The sequence below is a fragment of the Coenobita brevimanus genome, chromosome 73 (assembly GCF_032717465.1).
Source record: "Coenobita brevimanus isolate Jiangsu-jjx chromosome 73, ASM3271746v2, whole genome shotgun sequence".
NCBI lineage: Eukaryota > Metazoa > Arthropoda > Malacostraca > Decapoda > Coenobitidae > Coenobita > Coenobita brevimanus.
Window position 1 is genome coordinate 988029 of NC_137026.1, and position 7030 is coordinate 995058.

Sequence of the window (7030 nt, forward strand, 5' to 3'; positions counted from 1 at the left end):
GAAGAAAGGTTGCTGGTTCTTTGAAAGCAGTGATAAGAAGCAGGGAAGTGAGCATGGAAGTGAAAAAGTTACTACATGACAATATTGTGATACCAACTCTAACGTATGGAAGTGAAGCTTGGACGTTGTTGGAAGGACACAAGTCAAGAGTGACAGCAGTGGAAATGAGTTATTTACGAGGAGCCTGTGGAGTCACATGGAGAGACAGGCTGACAAATGAGGATATAAAAGAGCGTTGTGGTGTGGATGTGGATGTGACAGGAAGCATTATGAGGAACACACTGAGGTGGTTTGGCCATGTGGAGAGGATGGAGGGTGAGAGACTGACGAAGAGAGTGTATGTGAGTGAGGTGGAGGGGGGAAGAAGGAGGGGGAGGCCGAGGATGAGATGGAGAGGTATATGAGAGAGGGGAGTGTGAGTTGGGAGCAGGGCAGTGAAATGGCGGGGGACAGGGCGATGTGGAGGCGATTTGTTTGTGGCCACCCCATACGGGATTGAGGCATCTGGCAATATATAGATAGATAGATAGATAGATAGAATATGACAGTAATCAATTAAGATTACTTAGAAAAAAATACCTAAGTAATCGATTACGATTACAATTACATGAAAGTCTGTAATCAATTACAATTGACTGCGATTACAGATTATGATTACCCCACGTCTGCCTAATAATGCAGTTTAATTTAATTTAATCCGTCATGTCCCAAGCTATTTCGCACCTCTGACACCCCCCAATCCTGAGGTATTTTCGAAAAAAAATTTTTGGCTAAAACCTCCGCTTTTTGTGAGAAACATTGAAATTTCATAGAGAAATCGCTCCCATGAGGTTTAAAATAGTCGATCCAGGTAGCAGTACCTCCTTACCTGACTGGGTTTTCTAACAAGCTGGCACCAAAGAAAACGAGTTCTATGGGAGGGTAACTATTTCACACCACTCATAAATGGTATTTATTTATTTACTTGGTACAAATCTATATGTAGTACGAGAGTATATTGGTTTTCAAACAGTAATATAGGCATTATAAGCATTGTTTCACTCACTAACTCATCACCATACCTGACCTTCTATTGCTACATTACCTGATCATCATTTCTGACTGTTTCTTCCTCTAATGCTATATAAACTTTGTCCTCCACATTGTCATCGATTGAGGAATCACTCTGGCCCCGAATGTCATTATTGGCCGTGTCACTGGTTTTTCATTTTTTCATTCATTGCCAAACGCCATGTATCCCAAACGGGGTGGCCAAGGGCTTAGAGTTAATTGTTTTACAGGGAGGGGCACTAATCCTCCACCAACCCCACTTGACACGTAGGGATGCCAACAGCATCTGGTGTTCCCAGGCGGTCACCCATCCAAGTACTAACCAGACCCAACGTTGGTTAACTTCGCTGATCGGACGGGAAGCGGTGTACTCAACATGGTATGGCCGTTGGTAACAGGTGAATTGCCAAGACAATGGCGTGCAGTGGGGGGGGGGGAGGTTATGCGGTGTAAGGCATTGTCCCTGCTTGGCATCTTGTAGAGGAATAAAGGAAGGTGTCCCGTGTATACGTACGAAAAATCACGCGCAAAAATTAAAAATTGTGCAAATTATGAACCTTGCAATTGCGCGCCGTACCAGTATGTCGACGGGACTGGCAAATGCAAAATGTTGCAACGTAACCATACGTCGACGGAATGCCTCAGGTTAATCTCACCTAACCTGACCTCCCTTAATTGTACCTAATAATTTAATTTAATCTAATCTGACCTAACCTAACCTACCTTAATTTTACCTAATAATTTAATTTAATCTAACCTACCATAATCTAATTAATTTAATCTAACCTAACCTAACCCAGCCTCCAGTTGGAAAGTTAGGAAATGAAAACCACCTTTGAGCAGGTAGAGTACTGTAAGACAAAGAATCGTAGGTACAGCTTTAGGACCATGATGAAAACAGTGGGAACTTTTTCAGCAGTAAAAGGTAATTTACCACCATGAAAACAGTCATAATAATACAGAAAACAAACTGGAGGTTTATGAACTGAATTGATAAGGTTACTGGTTCAAGTAAAGCGTATGTTTAACTGGATAATTACTAGCTACACCACACAAAAATTGACAACAGCTTAAAAATTCTTTAAAAAGGAACAAAACATTAACACAAACCTGATCCAAACAAACATACAGGGTAATTCTTTACCAATTGGGCACAGTGATTCCACCTGTATTATAACAAACTCACAATCTCAAGTAATTTTGGTATACATGCAACACAGGTAGTTAACTAAAGAGCGGCCAGGTTATCCGTGGCAATATTTACCAACGGTCTCTGCAACTGCCGGCGTTGCCAACCATCTCTCTGACTAGACACGTCAATGTATGCCGTGTCAAAGCGACGGCAAACTTAATTATTTAACCAAACCTAACCCAGCCAAGCCTAACCTCACTTGCATCTGACAGCCAGCTTTCAAATCTAAAAGTGCGCATCATGAATGTTAAATACGGCCGGCTACCAGCACATGGCGAAATATTTACGCTTTCTAAATCCTCATTTATATCTTTTAGAGGCAGGCTTATAAAAATCCTCAGTAGCTGTGGTAATTCAGGAATAAGTAACCTGTGAAAAACATTCAATAGAAAATATAGAAAGGCGGCGCCCGTTTGGTAAAGAATTAATTAGTTGTGTATACAATTTGGTAAATTTTTAGAACTAACTTTTTTTTTTTATTATTATTTTTATGGTTTCCAATGCAAAATACTGTGCTTTAATTAGTTTTGACCCTCATTTTTTGGGGAAAATCCCCAACGTTGGGTCTGGTTAGTACTTGGATGGGTGACCGCCTGGGAACACCAGATACTGTTCGCATCACTACGTCAAGTGGGGTTGGTGGAGGATTAGTGCCCCTCCCTGTAAAACAATTAACTCTAAGCCCTTGGCCACCCTGTCTGGGATACATGGCGTCTGGCAATGAATGAATGAATGAATGAAAATTTCCAAAAGTGGGTTTATACCCCAAAATCAAGATTAATTAATAACACACTATTTTTCATTAAACTAACCCAAACTAACCTAATCTAACCTAACCTAGGCCTAATCTAGGGCCTGACATAGCCCGAATGCACACGCCTGCACCAGCCAATATGGCGTAACATTCATCCGTTACTGAGCGACTGCCTAACCTAAGCCACTATATGACTAACCCTACAAAATTTGCTCCCCCAACTCAAACTACCGGTAGGCTTAAAAGTTAAGTCTTAGTTAGAACAGTTCAGGGACGTAATACAATGAAAATTGGTAACGTTGGTTACTTCTAAAGTTATACCTACAATTCTAATTTAGCACATCATACATGGATAACACAGTAACTTACTGGTGGTGTCTATCCTTGAGTGACGCAGTGAACACCCTCAACACGATAGTCCTAACGGGGAAATGATCAAACACACCTCGGGCCTCGGCTCACCAGTGTTTACAGACAGCTGACGCCACAACAGCGACAACACTAGCACCACTGATGCTGACTTCGCCATCTTGCCACTCCATTATCGCTTGTGGTGTAAAGATTTACTATCAAAACCGGCAAAGTTCCATATATTCCGAAGTCCCGTTTAATATTTTTGAACGTATACTTTAAAATATTTAGATTTCAAGTGCAGTCAAGTACGTGACCCCTAACACAAGATTAGTGTTCAGAAAGACGGCGGCCATATTGCTTCATAGTTTGAATGTTGCCCTTTAGTTAGGACACATCAATATTCTCCATCTTGTTTCTCCACCAAGACTGCTCCCAATCACGCTTCGGTGAGATACGAAGACGCGCTTGGTTTCTATGGCCTTGGATTGGGCCGAGCTTCGTTTCCTTTGGTACGCCAAAACGGGGTAGCTTGGTTTCACCGTAGACCAGCTTTGAATCCGATCCGCCGCTTGGTCCGCCAAAATACAGCATATAGTACACAGACACATCATTGATGTGTCCTAACTAAAGGGCAACATTCAAACTATGAAGCAATATGGCCGCCGTCTTTCTGAACACTAATTTTGTGTAAGGGGTCACGTACTTGACTGCACTTGAAATCTAAATATTTTAAAGTATACGTTCAAAAATATTAAATGGGACTTCGGAATATATGGAACTTTGCCGGTTCTGATAGTAAATCTTTACACCACAAGCGATAATGGAGTGGCAAGATGGCGAAGTCAGCATCAGTGGTGCTAGTGTTGTCGGTGTTGTGGCGTCAGCTGTCTGTAAACACTGGTGAGCCGAGGCCCGAGGTGTGTTTGATCATTTCCTCGTTAGGACTATCGTGTGGAGGGTGTTCACTGCGTCACTCAAGGATAGACACCACCAGTAAGTTACTGTCTTATCCATGTATGATGTGCTAAATTAGAATTGTAGGGATAACTTTAGAAGTAACCAACGTTACCAATTTTCATTGTATTACGTCCCTGAACTGTTCTAACTAAGACTTAACTTTTAAGCCTACCGGTAGTTTGAGTTGGGGGAGCAAATTTTGTAGGGTTAGTCATATAGTGGCTTAGGTTAGGCAGTCGCTCAGTAACGGATGAATGTTACGCCATATTGGCTGGTGCAGGCGTGTGCATTCGGGCTATGTCAGGCCCTAGATTAGGCCTAGGTTAGGTTAGATTAGGTTAGTTTGGGTTAGTTTAATGCAAAATAGTGTGTTATTAATTAATCTTGATTTTGGGGTATAAACCCACTTTTGGAAATTTTCATTCATTCATTCATTCATTGCCAGACGCCATGTATCCCAGACAGGGTGGCCAAGGGCTTAGAGTTAATTGTTTTACAGGGAGGGGCACTAATCCTCCACCAACCCCACTTGACGTAGTGATGCGAACAGCATCTGGTGTTCCCAGGCGGTCACCCATCCAAGTACTAACCAGACCCAACGTTGGGGATTTTCCCCCAAAAATGAGGGTCAAAACTAATTAAAGCACAGTATTTTGCATTGGAAACCATAAAAATAATAATAAAAAAAAAAACGTTAGTTCTAAAAATTTACCAAATTGTATACACAACTAATTAATTCTTTACCAAACGGGCGCCGCCTTTCTATATTTTCTATTGAATGTTTTTCACAGGTTACTTATTATTCCTGGATTACCACAGCTACTGAGGATTTTTATAAGCCTGCCTCTAAAAGATATAAATGAGGATTTAGAAAGCGTAAATATTTCGCCATGTGCTGGTAGCCGGCCGTATTTAACATTCATGATGCGCACTTTTAGATTTGAAAGCTGGCTGTCAGATGCAAGTGAGGTTAGGTTTGGTTAAATAATTAAGTTTGCCGTCGCTTTGACACGGCATACATTGACGTGTCTAGTCAGAGAGATGGTTGGCAACGCCGGCAGTTGCAGAGACCATTGGTAAATATTGCCACAGATAACCTGGCCGCTCTTTAGTTAACTACCTGTGTTGCATGTATACCAAAATTACTTGAGATTGTGAGTTTGTTATAATACAGGTGGAATCACTGTGCCCAATTGGTAAAGAATTACCCTGTATGTTTGTTTGGATCAGGTTTGTGTTAATGTTTTGTTCCTTTTTAAAGAATTTTTAAGCTGTTGTCAATTTTTGTGTGGTGTAGCTAGTAAATATCCAGTTAAACATACGCTTTACTTGAACCAGTAGAAGGACCTTATCAATTCAGTTCATAATCCTCCAGTTTGTTTTCTGTATTATTATGACTGTTTTCATGGTGATAAATTACCTTTTACTGCTGAAAAAGTTCCCATTGTTTTTATCATGGTCCTAAAGCCATACCTGCGATTCTTTGTCTTACGGTACTCTACCTGCTCAAAGGTGGTTTTCATTTCCTAACTTTCCAACTGGAGGCTAGGTTAGATTAAATTAATTAGATTATGGTAGGTTAGATTAAATTAAATTATTAGGTTAAATTAAGGTAGGTTAGGTTAGGTCAGATTAGATTAAATTAAATTATTAGGTACAATTAAGGGAGGTCAGGCTAGGTGAGATTAACCTGAGGCATTCCGTCGACGTATGGTTATGTTGCAACATTTTGCATTTGCCAGTCCCGTCGACATACTGGTACGTCGCGCAATTGCAAGGTTCATAATTTGCATAATTTTTAATTTCTGCGTGTGATTTTTCGTACGTATACACGGGACACCTTCCTCTATTCCTCTACAAGATGCCAAGCAGGGACAATGCCTTACACCGCATAACCTCCCCCCCCCCCTGCACGCCATTGTCTTGGCAATTCACCTGTTACCAGTGACCTGGCCAGTAAAGACATTCGGGGCCAGAGTGATTCCCCAATCGATGACAGTGTGGAGGACAAAGTTTACATAGCATTAGAGGAAGAAACAGTCAGAAATGATGATCAGGTAATGTGGCAAAAGAAGGTCAGGTATGGTGATGAGTTAGTGAGTGAAACAATGCTTATAATGCCTATATTACTGTTTGAAAACCAATGTACTCTCGTACTACATATAGATTTGTACCAAGTAAATAAATAAATACCATTTATGAGTGGTGTGAACTAGTTACTCTCCCATAGAACTCGTTTTCTTTGGTGCCAGCTTGTTAGAAAACCCAGTCAGGTAAGGAGGTACTGCTACCTGGATCGACTATTTTAACCCCTTAACCGCGGGGCGTCACTTTCGTGACGCTTGGGAGCAAGGGATCATACCGCGGGGCGTCGCTTTTGTGATTCTGTGTTATTTTGAATTCACCCGGGCTTCCAAGTGGGGGCTTGTATCATCTATCAGTACTGCCAATGTCCAACACTAGTCAGCACTCCTAATCTCATCTGTACTCCCATCCATTGTTGACAATTTAGCCATTTCTCCCCGTTCTTGACTCCCCTCCCTACCCCCCCTCCATTACCCTATCCTCTCGCCTGCCCGGCCGTGCTACGCTAAGTAAATCTTCCCTGGAATTTTTCACTGATTTCATCCATTGAAATAAGCCCTATGTCCTATTCTTATACCAAATAATATATACAAGAAAGAAATAAGGTAAGTGAGAGTGCCAAACACCTGGAATTGGCT

At 41.4% G+C, this 7030-nt stretch overlaps 1 non-coding gene across 1 annotated transcript; it reads right to left on the reverse strand.

Moving 5' to 3' along the window:
* Window positions 1-1324: 1324 nt before the first annotated feature.
* LOC145407609 (5S ribosomal RNA) lies at window positions 1325-1443 on the reverse strand. The gene has a single exon (XR_013898759.1). It is a non-coding gene; the product is annotated as a 5S ribosomal RNA (ribosomal RNA).
* Between the last annotated feature and the right edge of the window lie 5587 nt (window positions 1444-7030).